Source organism: Cebus imitator, unplaced genomic scaffold (assembly GCF_001604975.1).
Source record: "Cebus imitator isolate Cc_AM_T3 unplaced genomic scaffold, Cebus_imitator-1.0 Scaffold117, whole genome shotgun sequence".
Lineage (NCBI taxonomy): Eukaryota > Metazoa > Chordata > Mammalia > Primates > Cebidae > Cebus > Cebus imitator.
Window position 1 is genome coordinate 8,130,821 of NW_016107432.1, and position 23,220 is coordinate 8,154,040.

Genomic DNA, 23,220 nt, shown 5'->3' on the forward strand with positions numbered 1-23,220 from the left:
AGCCACTGAAGGGATCAGGGAAGGAGAGTGACGTGATATGATGGAAATGGGTCTCTTTAGCTGCTGTGAGCTGAGGTTCCAGAAGCCCAAGAGTAGAAGCAAGGGGACCCACAGGGCTGATGATGGTGGCTGGTGAGATGGTTACGGTGAATGGGGGAGGAGGTGCCATTTCTGGACAGTGCTCTGCATCCAACCACTCACTCACTCATTCACTCACTCACTCAATCATTCACTCATTCATTCACTCACTCATTCACTCACTCATTTGCTTACTCATTTACTTACTCACTTGCTCACTCATTCACTTGCTCACTTATTTACTTGCTTACTCATTTACTCACGTACTCACTGACTTACTCATTCACTCAATCATTCACTCATTAATTCCCTCACTCAATCACTTGCTCACTTACTCAGTCATTCACTCATTCACTCACTCATCCACTCACTCAGTTGCCCACTCATTCACTCACTCACTCATGAATTCACTCATTCACCATCATATTCATTCATTCACTCACTCATTTGTTCATTCACTCATTCACTCATTCACTTTTCACCCAGTCACTCACTTATTCATCCACTCACTCGTTCACTGGGTACCTGCTGCATACTAGTTGTCAAGGAGCTAGTGGAGTCAAAGCAGCCCCAATATCTATCCTTACAGCTCCACCTCACCAGGAAAGCAGACAAGAAACACACTTAACACAGTTCATTTTTAAGATGTTCAGGGTTCCGTGGAGCACATACACAAGGAGCCTAGTCCATCCTGTGTCCAAAGCCAAGTTCAGCTAATAAAAGGCTTCAGGAACACACAGAGAGTCAGTTACTCAGGCTCAGACAGGAGGCAGGAGAAGCCTTCCCAGGCCTTAAGGCCTTAAGACTAGAAAAGCAGTGGAGGAGCATTTAGACAGACAGGGCAGCTCGTGCTTAAACCTGGCTGAGGGTTCAGACAGCAAATGATGCTCTGAGTTTGCATTGTTGGATATGGCTTATTCACTCACCGGCGGATGCAGTGAGAAAGTGGAAAGCTGGATCCAGGCAAGAATTCTTTGAAGAATGTTTGCTGTGGGGGTGTTCTTTTAAGTACCAAACGCCTCCCAGCTCCATGCCCTGCAACCACCACTTCTTTAGATGACCTCAAGCCCTTTTCCTGGAAGCCCAAGCTTAAACATCCTGTCAACAGTTTTTAAGTCTATGACACAATTTTCTGTCAAGTAAATTTCCCACATCTATGAAAGACGGTCTCTGGCTTAAAAGACGCTAAGCCAGTGAGGTGAAACATCTGCAGGTCCCATGTGGTGATCAGAGGCGACGGATGACTGTGTGGTCCCGGGAAGGGCATGTCCTCTCTCTGGGCTCGGTACCTGCATCTCTAACATGGATGGGGAGGTCTGATAAGATCAAACATCACCCCCACGGCTCAAGTCCCACAGTTTCCTTCTTCTAGAGTATTAGACAACCAGGGTACCCACTTACATTCAGTATAGTCAACATAATGCTTTGGGGCATGTGACAGCTTCACACGTTACAGACTCTGTGTGTGTCACTCCATTCAACACCTTTATGAGGTATAAAATAACCAAGAGACATGCATGCATATGTTCACCATTGACAAGAATGTGCAGAGCAACTTCATTCATAGAATTTCCCAGTGATGCCAACCCAATTGTCCATCAGCAGTAAAATGATGAAATAAATTAGAGTATACTCATATAGTAGAATAGTGGGCAATAATGAAAAACAATAAATTTATTATATACAGTAGCATATCAATGATATTATGAATCTCAAAGACCTTATGCTGAAAGGAGCGCAGAGCCAAGCTCAGTTAACTGGGGCTGCACTGACTCCACGAGCTCCTCGGCAACTAGCATGGGGCAGGTACCCAGTGAATGAGTGAGTGGACGAATAAGCGAATGAGTGAATGAATACATGAATGAGTGAGTGAATGAATAAGTCAGTGAGTGAATGAATGAATAAGTGAGTGAATATGAAGGTGTGTGTGAATTAGTGAGTGAGTGAAAGAAGCCAAACATAAAACAGTATTTATTATATGATTCCATTCACATTAAGTTGAAAAGAGGTTACGCAAATGGCTTGTGTTAGAGATCAGAATAGCAGTAGTAGCCTCTTGGTGGGCCATTGACTGGGAAGGGGCATGAGGGTGATAATGTTCCACATCTTGATTTGGGTGGTTATCACTGACATGCATACATATGTAAAGAATGTGTTGAGCTCTCTGGTTAAGATTAATTAACTTTGCTGTATGTATGTTACCTCAGTAAAAAATAAATTTAAAAAACCTATAAGACAAATATTTATCAATAGGAGAAAATCAGATGGTTGTGATAATCTAAAAATAATACAAGGGCTTTGCAGATGCAAGCAATTAATCTCACCTTTTAGACATCAAATCCCATTAAATTTTCTACATACAATGACAACTTGATACATAGGTAAGAGAACTGTCTTCTTGTCCCCACAAAACTCTGCCAGCAAGATTCCTTTGCTATATGCTCTCAGAAGCACGTTCATTTTCCTCAGAGCATTCATCTCAGTTTAAAGTAGCACACCATTCTGCTGTTTAATTGATCAATATCAATCTGCCCTACTGAGCTGTGAGGTCTGGGGTGATGTCTGATTTTAATCATTGTGAAATACCCAATATCTAGTTTAATGCCCTATGTGCATAAGATGCTCAATAGACATATATTTTTTAGTGAATGATACCTACTAGTAATAAGCTAAGAATCCTGTATATGAAAAGTTTATTGAGGCTTGAGGATAACTCAAGAGAAAAACAAAGAACATCTACTTTATTCATGAGTCTCATCCTTTTTCATTTTTTATAACCTTACAAAATGTATGGGTAAAACTTAAAAAATGGTGTCAAAGAACATAGCACCTGTGAGGCCAGAAAACAAGAACTGACTCTGGCTAAGTCCACCATAACCATACAGTTTACATTCTGGTTACAGTTAAATTAAGCTGGAACTCAATAAGCAAAACACTAAACAATCTCCAAATGTTTGGAAATTTTATAATATACTTCTGAAAAAATTAGTAGATGTGGAAATTACCATAGAAATTAGGAAATCATCTGAACTGACCTATAATGAATATATGACATATTAAAACTTATACGACAGAGATAAATTAACGCTGGGAAGAAAATTATTCCCTTAAGTGCATTGTTAGAAAAAAAACGCTGAAAATCAGTGATGTATGTACCTATGTTTATATGTAAATTAGGAAAAGCACACTAAAAATGACAAGTTATGACATAATTTTTAAGGGATCGGATAAATGAAATAGAAATAAATATGCAACATAGAGGACCAATAAACCCAAAAGCAAATTCTCGAAAACCACCAATAAAATTCATAAGCCTGTAGTAACACTGATACAGAAAATGGGAAGAAGACACAAACAACACTAGGAATGAAAAAGGGGACATTACAGAGCATACAGACATTAAAAATATATAAAGAGGTATACATTTGAAAATATAGGTAAATTTAACAATTCTAGAAAAACATAGTGTACCAAAATTAACATAGGCAAAAATAGAATATCCGAGTAGTCCTTCTATTAAAAAAAAGATTGAGCTGGATGCAGTGTGTCAACGCCTGTAATCCCAACACTTGGGAGACTATGGCGGGTGGATCATTTGAGGTCAAAAGTTTGAGGCAACATTGGCCAACATGGTGAAGCCCCATCTCTACTAAAAATACAAAAATTAGCCAGGCGGTAGTGGCACGCACTTGTAATCTAAGCTACTTGGGAGACCGAGGCAGGAGAATCATGTGAGCTTAGGAGGAGGAAGTTATGGTGAGCTGAGATTGTATCACTGCACTTCAGTCTGGGTGATAGCATGAGACCCTGTCTGAAAAAAAAGATTATAAACATTTTGCTAGATTCTGAAAATTTCAGATGAAAAAGCAACCACCTTTGCCCAAGAACACCTGGTCTCAAATATATGTCTAGTTGGAGGGCCAGGTTTGGTTTTAGGTAGGCTTTCTTCAAGCAGAGTTGATGGGGAGCTCCCTCTAGGCAGAGGGAGCAAGGTAAGCTCAACCCAGTAAGCAAGAGAGCACATGGATGAACCCAATGCTGCTGGAGGGCTTCCCAGAGACTTCCTGAAGAAAAAATTGAGGCCAAATTTTGTAAATCCTGACCACCAAGGATGAAGAGTCTGGAATTATTTTAGTAGATCATTTGGGGCCACAGAGCAGAGCAATGACAGCCGAGGGTAGAGGGGGTGGCTAAGCATGACAGAGTGGAAAGAATGGAAAACAGGTTGACCAAAGAGCAAGGGACAAAAGAGAAAGACACAGAAATAAAGACCTGCAGATGGGGCCACTCATCATCTGCCTTCCCAGTAATGCACTCTGGGATGATGTACAGCAGCACTGATAATCACTTCCAATGGATACCAATGATGGTCCAGCTTCTTTCAGTGGGAACAACTAATGAGACATTGTGCCATGAGCTTTAGCTTTATTTTCTTGTAAAACAGGAACACTGTAATTGATCTCACAATGTTCTTGTAAGAATTGGAGATTCTTTATCCAGTGTATCTAGCACTGGCCCTGGCACATGGTGGATACTCACTGAATAATGCTTTTATGGCCAACAATGACAAGTCTTTGGCAAGAATTTATCAGTGGGATAGGGGATAAAGAGTAGTGACTCTGGCATAGAAAAGTTATCTCATCAGAGAAACTACTCTTTTTTAGTTTTCTTCCTAGAAGTGCCTCAACTGAAACATCTGATGGGGGGTGTTGCTGCCTGAGCTGAATTTCTTCAAAGGCTAATTGGGGATCTTTGAGTTGGAAAAGTTCAAGGAATGTGAACTTCTTAACATAATCCTTAAACATATCCATTTACAACTCTACCCTCTCAAGTTGCTTTCACGGACATTGTCCTATCTCTGCATTACCTGCTGAGAAGCAGCAAGGAATGAATGATCATCCAAGATGAAGAAATTGGTGCCAGGATGCAGTTTGACATGTTATCGAATGCCACAAAACAAATTAAGAGAAAAATAAAATAAAATACCTAGAAATACAGCTAACCAGGGAGGTGAAAGATCTCTATAAGGTGAATTACAAAAGGCTGCTGAAAGAATTCAGAGATGACACAAACAAATGGAAAAACATTCCATGCTTATGGATAGGGAGAATCAATATTGTTAAAATGACCATACTGCTCAAAACTTTACAGATTCAAAGCTCTTCCTATCAAACTACCAAGGACATTCCTCAAGGAATTAAAAAAAAAATTCTAAAATTCATATGGAACCAAAAGAGAGCCTGAATAACTAAAGGAATACTAAGCAAAAACAACAAAACTGGAGGCATCATGCTAACTGACTTCAAACTATTATAAAAGGCTATAGTAACCAAAACAGCATGGCACTGGTACAAAAATACTAGATCAGTGGAACAGAATACAGAGGCTAGAAATAAAACTGCACAGCTACAACCATCTGATCTTCAACAAAGTCAACAAAAACAAGCAATAAGGAAAGGATTCCCTATTCAATAAATGGTGCTGGGATAATTGACTATTCATATACAAAAGATTGAAACTGGACCCTTTCCAGAAAGATAGAAACTGGACTATTTCCCTACACCACATACAAAAACCAACACAAGATGGATTAAAGACTTAAATGTAAAACCTAAAACTATAAAAGCCCTTGAAGAAAACCTAGGAAACAGCATTCTAGACATAGGCCCTAGCAAAGATTTCATGACAAAGATGCCAAAAGCAATTGCAATAAAAACAAAATTGACAAATGGAACCTAATTAAACTAAAGAGCTTCTGCACAGCAAAAGAAACTATCAACAGAGTAAAAAGATAACCTACAGAATGAGAGAAAATATTTGCAAACTATGCAGCTGATGAAGGTCTAATATCCAGGATCTGTAAGGCACTTAAAGTAGCAAACAAGAAACAACCCCATTAAAAAGTGGGCAAAGGACATGAACAGACACTTTTCAAAAGAAGACATACACACGGCCAACAAGTATATGAAAAAAATGTTCAACATCACTAATCACTAGATAAATGCAAATCAAAACCACAGTGAGATGCCATCTCACACCAGTCAGTAGGGCTGTTATTAAAAAGTCAAAAAATAACACCTGCTGGAGAGCTTGAGGAGAAAAGGAAATGCTTATACACCGCCAGTAGAAAAGGAAATTAGTTTAGTCACTGTGAAAAGCAGTTTGGCAATTTCTTAAAGAAGTTGAAATAGAATTACCATTCAATCCAGTAATTCTACCTTTGGGTATATACCCAGAGGAATATAAATTGTTCTACTATAAAGGCACATGCACGTGTATGTTCACTGCAGCACTATTCACAACAGCAAAGGCATGGAATCAAACTAAATGTCTATCAACAACAGACTGGATAAAGAAAATGTGGCACATATACACCATGGAATAGTATGCAGCCATAGAAATGAATGAGATCATGTCCTTTTCAGGGACATGGATGGAGCTGGAGGTCATTACTCAAAGCAAACTAACCAAGGAACAGGAAACCAAATACTGCATGTTCTCACTGATAAGTGGGAGCTAAACACTGAGTGCACATGGACATAAAGAAGGGAACAATAGACACCAGCACCTCCTTGAGAGTGGGAGGAGAATGAGGATCAAAACTATCTATCAGGCACTATGCTTCTTACCTAGGTGATGAAATAATCTGCACATCAAACCCATGTGACACACAATTTACCTATTTAATAACAAACTTGCATGTGTAACTCTGAAACTAAAAGTAAAAAAAAAAAAAAATTAAGAGGGAGCCAGACTAAGAATTTGGGTTTTTCAGACCCTGGGAAATAGGGCTTTTAGCCTACCACTGTTTTGGATATCTGGATCAAGAAAGAATAAAATTATGCTGAGAAAATTATTTTAATAAATGTTAAACTTATGTTTCACTATGAGTTCTGTTATGCTTTGGGTTTTTGTTAACCCTTGCATATGCTTGTATAATTAAGAAAGAAAAGAAGGAAAGAGAGAAAAAAAGCCTAAAGGAAGGGAGAAAGGACGGACGGTCAGGCAGACACCAGATCTCATCATAATCCATTAACTAATTTATGTATTCGACAAGCTTTTTGACGCTCGACTTTGAGCCTTCTTAGTTGTGCAACCTTAATAAAATTAACTTCTCTGAACCCCATTCTATATATCTCTTGTATTTGAGCAACAGCAACCGATGGCCAGAATTCTTTTGAGAACTGAGTTAATGAAGGTAGAAACCATCTGTAAACCACAAAATTCAGTAAAATGCTTGCCTGTAGCAATTGCAGCAGGAGAGCAATGGTGTTAGCACACTACAAAAGTATTGATACAGAAAGGCATGGTATCTTTATACTCATCTTTTGGAAAACCTCTCAAATAAGTCACTGAGTAGTCCAGCAATAATACTCATTGCATAAAAAGATGAGTGTCTCCCAGGTATCCAATTTGACTAACACAAGGGTGAAATTGACCAGCACAGTTTTGCAATGGTGGCCCTAGGTTTAGAAAGGAAAAGGAAATATATGTTTCTTTCTTAGCAAAATGAGGAACATCTACTATAAGACACATCAGGGTTCATTATTATTGCCAGGTTTTGGGGTGCAGGGGAGTGCTCAGCTCCCCTGAGAGGATGTTTTTCCAGGCTGTTGGTCTCTCACTCACCCAAGAATGGGAGAGGGGACCACGGAGGGTGTGCCCATAAGAAAATACTGTATTGGATCCCAAAGGGTTTTTGCAAAGAAGTGATTTATTTAAACAGAGAAAAAGAAAAAGGAGAGAGAAAAAGATGAGAGAGAGAGAGCTTCCACGAAGAATGTGGAAGGGGACCCAAGTATGGAATCTGAAGGGGTGTGGAAGAAGGGGACTTTTAACCTGGGAGGAATTCCCACCTTCTGCAAGCCCCCTGGCCAATGAAAAGAGTTCCTTTAAACTTCTGCTGGAGTGACTGACCTTTGGTCCTTTCCCGGCCCCGCCCCCAAGAAAATTTAAACAAATACCCTTAAGTCTCCCACATGGAGAGAGGGGAGGGGGCATTGGGAAGTTCTTGCCCTTGAAACTATACCCCCCCGTGGGCCCGGAAGAGAATACATTCCATCCTGTCTCCAGGTCCCTTTCTTTGTAACATATAAGCTCTGGAAAGCTAAACAGATGTCCTTGGGGCATTACTAAAGCTGAAAGCCTGGGGCATCTACATGCTTGAATTTGTTACTGTAGAAAACAACATGTATTACAGACAGCAAGGATCTCGGAGGCCTTTGAGTTCCAGCTCCTCCACTCACAACTGTGTTACGTTGAGCAGGTACTTCATGTCACTCCAAACCTCATTTTCTCATCTATAAAATGGGAACATTAGGACCTGAATTTTCAGCAATATAGCAAATTGCATATCCTGGAAACACCCACTATGTTACCGTACACATGCTGCATGAAATAGACATACCCACAGCTGAAGTTGCCAATAAGGAAGAGTTGAAAACATGAGTGGTAAGTTGAAGCTAACCCATGGCTGCCCTGGGCATACTTGCTAATATCAGTAAAAAAGAAGTGTGTGTTTTAATCACCCCAAGGAAACTGGGCCTGTGCAAGAAGAAAAGCTGTAACCGAGACCTGGCTCTGTAACGCCAGGCATCTCTTAGAGCTACTGTCTCAGATATAGGGCAGTATGGGAAAAAGAAACAAACAAACAAAAAAAACAAAAGACACGAAAGAAAATCATCCTCTTTGACCAGGGCTCTGGGTGGGAGAAAAAAAGGTTTCCCTAAGAATTTATAATCACAGACCTACCTATGACTTTGCAGTTTTGGAATTCAAATGGATTCCACCTGCATGATCTTGGCTCAAGAATTTACTTAAAGTTGCCCTCAGTTGCTTGCATTGCAGGTGCTGGTCAGATCCAACCACAAATACCTTTTGTAGGGACAAATGTTAAAGAAAATTATTATGCAATTGTCATAAATAAATGTTAAAGAAAATTATTATTCAATTGACATAAGTTTTTGTAGAAGGAAATAATGGGACATGGGGGAATGATCCTCAAATCTTTTTATTACACTGGTATATCATCTTGACACCAAAACCCAGATAAGCGCAGCCTGATTTATAAGCATGATTAACAAAAACAAATCCCTGACCTGGAAATCAAAAACAGCAGTGTAGACAAAAATAACACATCAGGAACAAGTTGGGATAGCCACAGATATGCAGAGCTGGCTTAATATTAAAAAATTCACCAATGAAATATATCACATTAGCAGAATAAATTTAAAAAACTAAAATTTTAACAGATGAGGTAAAAATATATACAATAAAATTCCATATTCATTCATAATAATAACAATTTATGTACTAGTAATTAACCTGATAAGAAAGTTTTTCTTGAAGAAGAACAGGATGAAAAGACTTACTCACAGAACCTACAATTTACTATAAAGCTAAAATTAGTAAGAGAGTGAGCTACTGATAGAAGGATAGACAAAGACACAAAATAAAAAGATTAGTGAGCTCACATACAGATCCACACAAATACGGAAACATGACAAATGGCAGAGGTGGCACTTGTACCTCAGGGAAGAAAGATACAAAGAAGCATAATCATCAAAGCAGAAAACTGATACTTGATTGTATGAAGCCAGGCATAGTGGCTCATAGCCTATAATCCCAGCACTTTGGGAGGCTGAGGCGGCTCGATCACCTGAGGTCAGGAGTTCAAAACCAGCTTGGCCAACATGGTGAAGCCCCATCTCTACCAAAAAGACAAAAACAGCTGGGTGTGGTGGTGTATGCCTGTAGTCTCAGCTGCTTGGGAGGCTGAGGCAGAAGAATTGCTTGAACCCAGGAGGCAGAGGTTGCAGTGAACAGAGATCATGCCACTGTACTCCAGCCTGGGCAACAGAGTGAGACTGTGTCTCAAAGAAAAACAAACAAACCCCTAAAACTTCTACATGTCAAAAGGTATCATAAGAGAGTGAAAAGTTAAGCCACAGACTCAGAGAACATATTTGCAATGCATGTAACTGACAAAAGATGAATACCTAGGTTGCATAAAGAATTCTATATATTAATTTTTTTAAAAAAGAAATGGTTGAGGAAAAAATTAAAAGTGTAAAATGAGTAAGTCACAAAAGAGTAAGCCTAAACAGCAAGTAAGCATATCAAAAATGTTAAGGAAGTTGCTCTTTCAAGTTGGACATAGAAAGTCGTGGAAGACATCTCTCAACCCAATAATCAACAACAATCCAGAAACACTGTAATATGCATTTTTCTAAATGCATCATGGAGAGCTGAGTGGTAAAGAAAGTACGTGAACTAAATTCAGAAAGTGAGGAGCCATTCACAAGAGAAGAAAACGACACAGCTGTGCTCATCCCTACAGAACACCAAGAGAAAGAGGAATCCACTCTAGCCTAGAGTGGGATGAAACTTGCTAGAGCTTTAATGAACTTACGGCAGTAGTGTGTGAGCTGGGAAAGTAGATTAGAATTCTAGGGAGCACTAACCATAGAGCAAGTCTGCACCTGCCCACCAACTCTTTCACCGAGGTGTATGTCAAAGGTGCACAGGACAACAGAAGATGACAGCTGAAAGGAGACACACAGGACCTTCCCCAAGTTCATTATGGTGGATCTGTGAATGTGGCAGGTCAGGAGAGCTGAGATAGAACAATCCTAGGCAAGTTGGGCTTTAATTTCCAAGGGCTGGGGTTGGGGAAATAGAACTAGAAGAAGCCCCTCTGAGGTATTCAAGATGGAAAGATGTCTTCCTAGGGACAGAAGGCCTGGGGTGGGAATTGAGAGCAAAGAGAATCCCTTGGTGATACCAGAAGTGAGTGACCAGGCTGTAAAGCAAAAAGAGAACTCTCCTTGTGGTCAGGAAGCTAGCACCTCAGCTGTGAAGCAGAAAGAATTTCCAGAATCTCACTCACTCCAAGCACAACAAAAGGGAAAATCCTTATTTCTCACTCAAATAAGGAATGAATTAAGTCAAATTAAAGCTGCAACAAAGCTCATACCAGGTCAACTAGAAACCAGATTGCCTTACTCTCTGACTCTGGTGGCCTGATACAAGAAGAGACAGGCTTTTTTTCTTTCTGGAGATAAATATTACTTAATCCAGTACCTACTGTTTTTTTAATACAAAATTTCCGGAATGAAATAAAAATTATAAAACACATAAAAAACTATAATATTCATGGTTGAGGAAATTGTCTATACATCCAAATACCAACATTGCTTTATCAGATATGCACTTTAAAATAATTATGTTAACAGTACTAAGTAATCTAGTGTAAAAGATAGCCAATATGTGTGAGGGGATGAGAAATTTCAACAGAGGTATAAAACCTTCAAAAGAGAATAAGTGAACATGTGAGACATGAATCATAAAATATCAGAAATAATAATGAAATGTCAGAAGAAATAATCATAAAATATCAGAAATAAAGCTTAAATTAGATGGACTTAAGACCAGGGTAAACTACTTACAGGAGAGAAACAGGTGATTTTAAGATGAGGAAATTGGGCATATCCAAACTGAAACACACACGCAAGTGAAAAGGCAAAAACAGTAGATTCAAGATCTGAGGGAAAACATCAATTGGTTTAACATATGTGTGCTAGGAGTCTCAGGGGTGACAGAATACTACAGAGGAACTATTTGAAGAGATGAGTAAAAAATTCCATGAACCCCGTGAAGAATAAATACAAAGAAATCATATTTAGGCACATGAAAGTCAAACATGTCAAATTTGAAGATAAAGAAAAAATATGAGAGAGAGAGAAAGAGGAAGAGAAATGGAGAGAGGAGAGAGAAAAAAGGGAGAGAGAAAGACAGGGAAAGAATGACAGTCGGGTATAGTTAGTTTAACCCTCGTATGAGTGGCGATTGACTTCTCACTAAGAGCAGTGGAAGAACAAAGTTCTAACATCCTCAAAGAAGAAATATAAACCAACAAAAAGTATAGCCAGTAAAAATATCATTTATAAGTAAGTGTGAAAGAAAAACATTCCCAGATAAAAGCTGAGAGAATGAATCGCCAGCAGACGTGCATGTAGGAAATGCAAAAAAACCAAAAAATTATAAGAAGAGTGAAGGGAAATGATACAGAGGGAAGACCATATCTGAAAGAAGGAATGAAAAACATTATATATATATATATATATATATATATATATATATGTAGATACAGAATATATTAAAAGTTGTTTTCAAAATAATTTCATGACTCTTTTTCTAGTATACCATGTATGTATATTTTTAGGTTACTAGCTATTTAAAATGAAATAATAAGACATGAGACTTAGAGAATACATACAGAAACATACTATTAGATAACAAGGGGTTAAAGACAGGAGGGATAAGGGATATTTTAAAATTATAAGAGTCTTACATTTTCCATTCAGAATGTAACAAAATTTGAAGGTAGACTGTGATAAGTTTAAAGTATATAATGTAATCTCTACAGTGACCATTTAAAAGGTATAGCTCAAAAGTCATAGAAGATATAGTGGAATAAAAAAAAAACTGTACGTGTGTACCTATGCAACAATCTTGCATGTTCTTCACATGTACCCCAAAACCTAAAATGCAATAAAATAAATAAATGGGAAAAAAAAACTGTATGTAATTCACCCAAGAGAAAGAGGAAAAGAGAAAAAGATAATGAACACATGGGATAAACATTAAACAAATACCAAAATGAGACACTGAAACCCAACCATATGAATAAAAATATTAAATGCAATGGAATAAAGACTCTGATTAAAAGCCAGAAATTATCAGAATAAATAACAAAACACAACCCAACTACATGGTGATTAAAAGAAACTTACTTTAAATGTTAAGACAAGAAAAGTTTAAATCAAAGGGTAGAAAATATACATCATGCAAATCTATGAAGTGGCTGTAATAATATCAGAAAATGTACACTTAAAGATAAAGAATATTACCTGGGAAAAGGGGGCATTTTATAATGATAAAACAATCAATTCTTCAAGAAAACATAGTAATTCTAAGTCTCTATGTACTTAATAAAAGAACTTCAAAGTGTTTGAAACAATGACAACATTAGAGGATGGAATAGACAAACCCACAAAATATGTATAGATTTTGAAACAGTCCTTTCTCAATAACTTCTTAAGGCAAGTAGAGCAAAAAGTAATCAATAAGGCTTAAAAAGACTCAAACAACATAATAAATCAACTTGACCTAATTGTCACTTTTAGAATACTATATAAAACAACTCAGCATACACTTATTCATTTCAACTACACATAAAATATCCACCAATGTGGATCACACTGTAGGCCATAAAACAAGTCTAAATAAATTTCAAAGGGCTGAAATTATACAAATTGTATTCTTTGATCACAAGACAATTAAGTATTAATAAAAGGCAATAACAGAGTAATCTGGAAAATTCCCAAATATTTAAAATTAAATGATACACTCAATTCTTTTATCAACTATTCAACTATACAAAGAAGAAATAACAAGAAAAAATGTAAATATTTTAAAGTAAATGATATGAAAACACAACACATCACTTTGTGAGATGCAACTAAAGCAGGGCTTAGAGAAAAATGTACAGTTTTAAATGCTTACATTAGAAAATATGAAAAGTATAAAATCCATTATTTATGTTTCCACCAGAAGAAATTAAAAAGAATGAGCAAATTAAACCCAAAGTAAGAAGAGAAAGGAAATCTTGAAGAAAAAAATGGAATAGAAAAATGCTTGTTTGAAATGAAAAATAAAATTGAAAAATTCCTCAAAATACTGAACAAGAAAAAAGGAAAGCAGAAAGGGAGAATTATCAATACCAGGAATAAAACAGGGATACCAAGATCCTACAGACATTAAACAAACAAACAGGCTATTGTAAACAACTTTATATAATAATGTTGACAACTTAGATAAAAGAGACACATTTCTTTAAAAATATAACTTGCCAAACTGACACCAGAAGAATTAGAAACCTAAATATCTACTTACATAAACAAATGTAATTGTTAATTTTTTTAAAAATCCTATGAAGAAACTTCTATGACAAGATGGCTTCACAGGTAAGCTGAAAAAAATATTTATAGAAGAAACAAAGCCTATCTTACAGAAATTAAACACACACACACAAGCTAGAACTAATAAGTTGATTTAGAAAGTTTGAAAGCTACAAGGGCAATATTCAAAAGTCAATTGTATTTCTATATATTAGCAACAAAAATTGAAAGTGAGCTAAAATAGACAGAAGGATCCAAGATGGCGGGTTAGACACAACTCCAGTGCACTACACCCAGCGAGAGAGACACAGAAACCCAGAGATCTTCTAGCTCCATCCGAGGTATCAGGTGCATTTCAACCGGTCTGGTCCAAGGGTGAGCAAAGCCCACTCAGGGCAGACCGAGGTGGGGAGGGGTGCTGCTTCACCCAGAAAGTGCATCTGACCCCTGAGTCGGAGGTTCCACCCCTGGCACACCGGTCCAGATTCAGCACTTCCCTCAAAGCCTCAGCAATACACAGAACAGGGGATCTTTGCCAGGCAAGCACTGGGAATTACAAGTGCAGAGTTAAATAAGAGTCTGCAGACTGAGCTATTGCCTGCTCTTCCCCACCTGGGGAGAGAGGGAGCTGTAAGCGGGAGCAGATAGGCGGCCCCTACCCCATGACCAGAGAGAGAGAAAGCTGAAAGGGGGAGATTGCCTGGTGCGGCTGAGCGGGTCCCTAACCTCCCCCACAAACCCCAGAGGGCTGAAGCTCTGATTCTAGTGGGTTGTGTAGCCAGCGCCACAGTCTGAGATGAACCCTGAATGATCCAGCCCAGTGGAGGAAGGGCACAACCCACCACTAGAGGGGTGGGATGGGCTACATGTTTTAACAAAAATCACAGGAAGCCTACATAGCATCGGCTTTCTTGACAAGCTGGAAGAGGCAGGCCTACTCTCCCAGATTAAACAAAAAAGACACAGAAAGCTTCCCTAGTAACCTGAAGGAGTCCCTAGAAGCCCAGTAGCGCCCCCACAGGCAGACCAGCAACCTCATCAAGCAGCTCTCTGACACCACAGCCAGGTAAATCCACAAAGATGGGAAAAAACCAGTGCAAAAAAGGTGAAACCACCAAAGACCAGAACACATCTTCTCCTTCAAGGGATCACAACTCCTCAACAACACAGGATCACAACTTGACTGAGAAGGAATGCGAAGAATTGATGGAAACGGGATTCAGAAGGTGGATAATAACAAATATTTCACAGCTAAAGGAACACGTTCTAACACAATGCAAAGAAACCAAAAGCCTAAGGTTAGACGAAATGCTAACTAGAATAACCAGCTTAGAGAAGAACATAAATGACTTGATGGAGTTGAAGAACACAGCACAAGAACTACATGAAGCAAACACAGTTTTAATAGCCAAATCGATCAAGCAGAAGAAAGGGTATCAAAGATTGAAGATCAACTCAATAAAATAAAAAGAGAAGGCAAGACAAGAGAAAAAGGAGTGAAAAGAAATGAACAAAGCCTCCAAGAAATATGGGATTATGTGAAAAAAACCTAATCTACGCTTGATCAGTGTACATGAATATGATGGGGAGAATGAATCCAAGCTGGAAAACACACTCCAGGATATTATCCAGGAGACCTTCCCAAGCCTAGCAAGGCAGTCCAAATTTCAAATTCAAGAAATACAGGGAACTCCACAAAGATATTCCTCAAGAAGAGCAACCCCAAGGCACATAATTTTCAGATTCACCAGTGTTGAAATGAAGGAAAAAATGCTAAGGGCAGCCAGAGAGAAAGGTCAGGTCACCCACAGAGGGAAGCCAATCAGACTCACAGCAGATCTCTCGGCAGAAGCTCTACAAGACAGAAGAGAGTGGGGACCAATATTCAACATCCTTAAAGAAAAGAACTTTCAACCCAGAATCTCATATCCAGCCAAACTAAGCTTCATAAGTTAAGGAGAAATAAAATCCTTTACGGACAAGCAATTATTGAGAGATTTTGTCACCACCAGACCTGCCCTACAAGAGCTCCTGAAAGAAACACTAAGCATGGAAAGGAAGAAGTACCAGTCACTGCAAAAGCAAACCAGTTGGCAAAGACCAAAAATGCAATGAAGAAAATGAGTCAACTAATGAGAAAGAAAACCAGTCAGTAACAAAATGGCAGGATCAAATTCACACATAACAATATTAACATTGAATGTAAATGGCCTAAACGCCCCAATCAAAAGACACAGACTGGCAAACTGGATAAAAAGTAAGAACCCATCGGTGTGCTGTATTCAAGAAACCCATCTCACATACAAAGACACACATAGACTCAAAATAAAAGGATGGAAGAAGATTTACCAAGCAAATGGAGAACAAAAAAAAGCAGGGTTTGCAATCCTTATCTCTGATAAAATGGACTTCAAACCAACAAAGATAAAAAGAGACAAAGAAGGACATTACGTAATGGTAAAAGGATCAATCCAACAGGAAGAGCTAACTATCCTAAATATATACGCCCCCAACACAGGAGCAGCCAGATACATAAAGCAAATTCTTAACAACCTAAAATGAGATTTAGACTCCCACACAATAATAGTGGGAGACTTCAATACTCCACTATCAATATTAGACAAATTGATGAGACAGAAAATTAACAAGCATATCCAGTACTTGAATGCAGAGCTGGACCAAGTGGATCTAATAGACATACAGAATGCTCCACCCCAAATCCACAGAATATACATTTTTCTCAGCACCACACTGCACTTACTCTAAAATTGACCACATAATTGGAAGCAAATCACTCCTCAGCAAATGCAAAGGAACGGAAATCATAACAAACAGTCTGTCAGACCACAGCGCAATCAGACTAGAACTCAGGATCAAGAAACACACTCAGACCCGCACAACCACTTGGAAACTGAACAACTTGCTTCTGAATGTTGACTGGATAGACAATGACATGAAGGCAGAAATAAAGATGTTCTTTGAAACCAACCAAAATGAAGATACAACTTACCAGAATCTCTGGGACACCTTTAAGGCAGTATCGAGAGGGAAATTTATAGCAATAAATGCCTACCAGAGCGGAAAGATCTAAAATCGACACCCTATCATCAAAATTGAAAGAACTAGAGGAGCAAGATAAAAAAAAACTCAAAAGCTAGCATAAGACAAGAGGTAACTAAGATCAGAGCAGAACTGAAGGAGACAGAGACACAAAAAACCCTTCAAAAAATCAATAAATCCAGGAGCTGTTTTTTTTTAAAAGATCAACAAAATAGACAGACTGTTAGCCAGATTAATAAAAAAGAAAAGGGAGAAGAATCAAATAGATGCAATAAAAAACAATAAAGGGGATATCACCACTGATCCCACAGAAATACAAACTACCACCAGAGATTACTACAAACAGCTCTACTCACATAAACCAGTAAACCTGGAAGAAATGGATAAATTCCTAGACACTTGTACTCTACAAAAACTAAACCAGGAGGAAGCTGAAACCCTGAATAGACCAATAACAAGGGCTGAAGTAGAGGCAGCAATCAATAGCCTACCAACCAAAAAAAGTCCAGGTCCAGATGGGTCCACAGCCGAATTCTACCAGAGGTACAAAGAGGAGCTGGTTCCATTCCTTCTGAAACTGTACCAAACAATACAAAAGGAGGAATCCTCCCTAACTCATTTTATGAGATCAACATCATCCTGATACCAAAACCAGGCAGAGACTCAACTAAAAAAGAAAACTTCAGGCCAATATCCATGATAAGAATCGATGCAAAAATCTTCAATAAAATACTGGCAAACAGATTGCAACAGCTGATCCATCACGACCAAGTAAGCTTCATCCCAGGGATGCAAGGCTGGTTCATATGCTAATCCATTAATGTAATCCACCACATAAACGGAACCAAAGACAAAAACCACATGATTATCTCAATAGATGCAGAGAAGGCCTTCAATAAAATTCAACAGCCTTTCATGCTAAAAACTCTCAATAAACTAGGTATTCATGGAATGTATCATAAAATGATAAAAGCTATATATGACAAACCTAAAGCCAATATCATATTGAACAGGCAAAAGCTGGAAGAATTCCCTTTGAAATCAGGCACTAGACAAGGATGCCCTCTCTCACCACTCCTATTCAACATAGTATTGGAAGTTCTAGCCAGAGCAATCAGGCAAGAAAAAGAAATAAAGGGTATTCGATTAGGAAAGGAGGAATTCAAACTGTCTCTATTTGCAGATGACATGATTGTATATCTAGAAGACCCCATCATCTCAGCCCAAAATCTTCTCAAACTGAGAAGCAACTTCAGCAAAGTCTCAGGATACAAAATCAATGTGCAAAAATCACAAGCATTCCTATATACAAATAACAGACAAACAGAGAGCCAAATCAAGAGTGAACACCCATTCACAATGGCTACAAAGAGAATAAAATACCTAGGAATACAACTAACAAAGGATGTAAAGGACCTCTTCAAGGAGAACTACAAACCACTGCTCAACGAAATAAGAGAGAACACAAACAGATGAAGAAACATTCCATGCTCGTGGTTAGGAAGAATCAATATCGTGAAAACGGCCATACTGCCCAAAGTAATCTACAGATTCAATGCTATTCCCATCAAGCTACCAATGACCTTCTTCATAAAACTGGAAAAAATCACTTTAAACTTCATATGGAATCACAAGAGACCCCACATAGCCAAAACAATCCTAAGCAAAAAGAACAAAGCTGGAGGCATCACACTGCCAGACTTCAAACTATACTACAAGGCCACAGTAATCAAAACAGCATGGTACTGGTACCAAAAGAGAGACACAGACCAATGGAATGGAACAGAGACCCCAGAAGAAACACCACACATCTACAACCATCTGATCTTTGACAAACCCAGCAAAAACAAGCAATGGGGAAAGGACACCATGTTTAGTAAATGGTGGTGGGAAAACTGGCTAGCAATGTACAGAAAGCAGAAACTGGACCCCTACCTGTCACTTATACTACAATGAACTCCAGATGGATCAAAGATTTAAACATAAAACCTAACACCATAAAAACACTAGAAGAAAACGTAGGCAAAACCATCCAGGACATAGGCATAGGCAAGACTTCATGACTAAAACACCAAAAGCAATGGCAATAAAAGCCAGGATAGACAAATGGGGTGTAATTAAACTCCAGAGCTTCTGTACAGCAAAAGAAACCACCATTAGAGTGAATCGGCAACCAACAGAATGGGGAAAATTTTTTGCAATCTACCCATCTGACAAAGGGCTAATATCCAGAATCTACAAAGAACTAAAACAGATATACAAGAAAAAACAAACAACCCCATTCAAAAGTGGGTGAAGGATATGAACAGACACTTTTCAAAAGAGGACATACATGAGGTCAACAAACATATGAAAAAAATGCTCATCTTCACTGGTCATTAGAGAAATGCAAATCAAAACTACACTGAGATATCGGTTAGAATGGCGATCATTAAAAAATCGGGAGACAACAGATGCTGGAGAGGATGTGGAGAAATAGGAACACTCTTACACAGTTGGTGGGAGTGTAAATTAGTTCCACCATTGTGGAAAACAGTGTGGCGATTTCTCAAGGATCTAGAAATAGAAATTTCATTTGACCCAGCAATCCCACTATTGGGTATATACCCAAAGAACTATAAATCGTTCTACTATAAAGACACATGCACACGTATGTTCATTGCATCCCCGCGAACAATAGCAAAGACCTGGAACCAACCCAAATGCCCAACAATGATAGACTGGACAAAGAAAATGTGGTACATATACACCATGGAATACTATGCAGCCATAAAAAATGATGAGTTCGTGTCCTTTGTAGGGGCTTGGATGAATCTGGAAACCATCATTCTCAGCAAACTGACCCAAGAACAGAAAGCCAAGCACCGTATGTTCTCACTCATAGGTGGGTGTTGAACCACGAGGACACATGGACTCAGCGAGAGGAGCATCACACACTGGGGACAGTTGGGGGAGATAGAGGAGAGACAACGGGAAGTAGAGAGGGAGGGGTGGGTGGGGAGGGAAAACATGGGGAGAAATGCCAGATATAGTATGCACCTAAAGTAAAATAAATAAATTTAAAAATAAAAAATAAAGAAAAAATAAAATAGACAACATATAATACCAATGAAAAACAAGAAATAGAGGAGTAAGTCTAAAAAAGGTGTGTAAGACCTCTTCTCAAAAACTATTTTAAAATTTTGAGAAAAATTAAAGCAGATCTAAATAAACAGAGAAATATATTACTCTATTTAAAACTAATGGGTCATAGATCTGAGTACAGAAGAACCCATAGGAGATCATTTTTGAGCCTTTAGGAAAAGAAAAGATTTTTAGGCAGGACACAAAAGACAATAATGCAAAGGAGAAAAATAATGATAAATTTGAACTTCATCAAAATTAAAAATGTATTCTTATCAAAATGCCACCAAGAAAATAAACAAGCCAAGGATTGAAGGAAAAATATTTGCAGTATATCTGAAAAACAACTCATCTCCAGACTATATAATGGACTTCTACAAATCAACAATAACAAAATACAAAAATCTCACAGATGATAGAATGCAATTTATAACAACAAAAATATTTCACAGCCATCTGATTGGCAAAATGATTTCAAATGTGCCAGCAGCACATGTTGGAAAGGATATGGAGCAAGAGGAACTATGATCATCCTAAAAGTGATACAAACTGGTAGAACCACTTTGGGGGTTGGCACTGGGATTAATCTGGTAGTGCTAGAAGTTGCTGCATTGTATGAGCAATATTACTTACATAACGTAACATAAACATGGAGAAACACTAATACACAACACCCAAACAGCATGTATAAGAAAGTTCATAACAGAATTATTTTTAGTAATAGAAATCTGGAAACAACACAAATATTCTCCAGCAGAATGAATAAATTTGTTGTCACGTTTTCATACAACAAAATCTTCAAAGCAGTAATAAAAATGAATCAACTAGAGTCAAAAGTACATCAGTCAAAAGGTTTATATTAATAAACCTCCCAGCACAAAACAAGAAAGCAAGTCTCAAAAGTTTCATGCATATGATAATATTTATGTAACATTTAAAAACATGCAAAAGATACCTCATGTTGTTTAGTGATAAATCCCTATGTAGAAAGTAATGTAAATATTAGAGTTGGGGAGGGTCTGTGGTAGTGTTTGATGGTATCTGCACTCACTTACCCCTAAGGGGGGTGATGAGTACAGGTGACTATTTTTTGCAAGTCTGAATTGGAATAAGTACACATTTATAGAAGAATGTCTTTTTAAGTGAGAGGATGCATGAAAAAGCACATGGTACACATAAATACTCCATAATATCTGTTGATTTGATAATTGGGTTCTCAGAAATAATGCAAATTTAGACTTTCAGGAAAAAAAACCTCTACCATTCACTTTTTATAGAGAATAATATATTAAAAATATGTTACAAGTATTAAAAATATGATTGATTAACCTGTTAGAGATAAAATCATGACATATGAATTAATCTGATTATCTGGGCCAGGAGATGTTTGATAGGCAAAATTTCTCCACTTCATTTTTCTATGCTTCCTGATGGATAGATGTCATTACAAATGGTCTTTTTTGATCTCATTATTTAAAAATATCAGTAAAGTGTCATTCTCACAAATAACATTCAATTCCAGATTTGACCCATTTTGCAAAACATAAAATAATTCATGGTTAAAAGAAAGACAAAGGTCTTGTTAACCATCCTCCCATTTAAGGTAGAAATTCACCGGCCCATGGCCACCCAGTGCATAGTTATGATCTCCAGATACAGGAAGCCCACTTTCATCCAGGGCAGATGGGCCCATGAAAAGGTCTTTTATTAATACCAGAAGAAAGATGTCTCCATATAACACAATGTCAGCACTGCTTGTGGGTTTATTCACTCAATTATATCCTCACTTTCTCAATCCCTCATTCACTCACATATTCAAAAACATTTACTGAAAGCCTTTACTTGAATCAGTACTCCAGCCGCAAATGTAAGTCATGGTCCCTGTCCCTGGGGAGCTTCTAGTTTAGCAGGTCACAGAGAAGTAAACAAATTTTCAACGCCACCTGCTAAGTGCTGTGATGGAGAGAAACACAGCTGGGGATGGGAGCACAGATGAAGCATCCAGGAAAGGCAGTGTGAGAAAGCCTCCAGGAGGAGGTGAAGAGTGAGGTGAGTTAACCTTGCAGAGGATGGGGAATCCCAGGCAGGGATACAGCAGAGATGAGGCATGGAGTGTGAATGATGCATTCGGAACTGACCAAGTGGTTCATATTACTGGGTCCCAGATGTAAAGTTGGGGGGTGAAGCTGGAAACCAGGGACCAGATTTTAACCTTTAGTCATTCATTCCAGAAAAAAAAAAAAACCAAACTCTGACTCTTATTTACTGTAGCCATATAAACAAAGCTAACAGCTAACACCCATCTTGCAAACTTGCCTCTGAGTCTCTTTCCACAACCCCTGTCATGCCTCTGGACTTCCTGAGAACGCACACCGCCTGCAGCTCAGCCCTGCCCAGCATCCGTTGGGCGCATGCTCATGCCGGCATCTGGGTGTCCTGGAAGCCTCTCGCTCCAGACCCAGCATCTCCCGCACATTTAGGGGAAGCCAGAGCTCGGTACCTTCCTGCAGCCACACTGCTGCCAAGGGGCTGAATCCTGTTCCCTGCAACCATCCCCTCACCTTCAGGCCACAAGCAGGGGTCTGCAGGTAGAGGACAAATCACCTGGACAGACATGGTGCGGGCCTCCTGCTGGCCTCCAATTCCACTGACTGCTTGGCTTTTCCTGGATGTCTCCCCACTAGGATAACCTTACTCCCACCCATGCATTATCTGCCCAGCAGCCAGAGAAATTTTTACAAAAATATCTCTCTGTGCTAGTTCAAACCCTCCAGTGGCCTCGCAGAATGAAATCCAAACACCTTCCCCTGCTCACCACTCTTGTCTCCTGTCCCGCTTTCCCCCTCTCAAACGCTGGGCTCCAGGAACACCAACCTTCACTGCGTTCTCACCTCAGGGCTTCCCATGCACTGCTCCTGCAGCCTGGAATGCATCCCTCCTCCAGAGGGCTTTTCTGATTGATCTCTACCCCTTCATCCTTCAAAATGTACTCCCACAT

General features: G+C 38.7%; 1 protein-coding gene across 2 annotated transcripts in view; it reads right to left on the reverse strand.

Annotated features, from left to right (window-relative positions):
• STK32B (serine/threonine kinase 32B) overlaps nucleotides 1-23,220 on the reverse strand; it is a 440,962-nt gene that overhangs the window by 221,221 nt on the left and 196,521 nt on the right. The window lies entirely within an intron of this gene.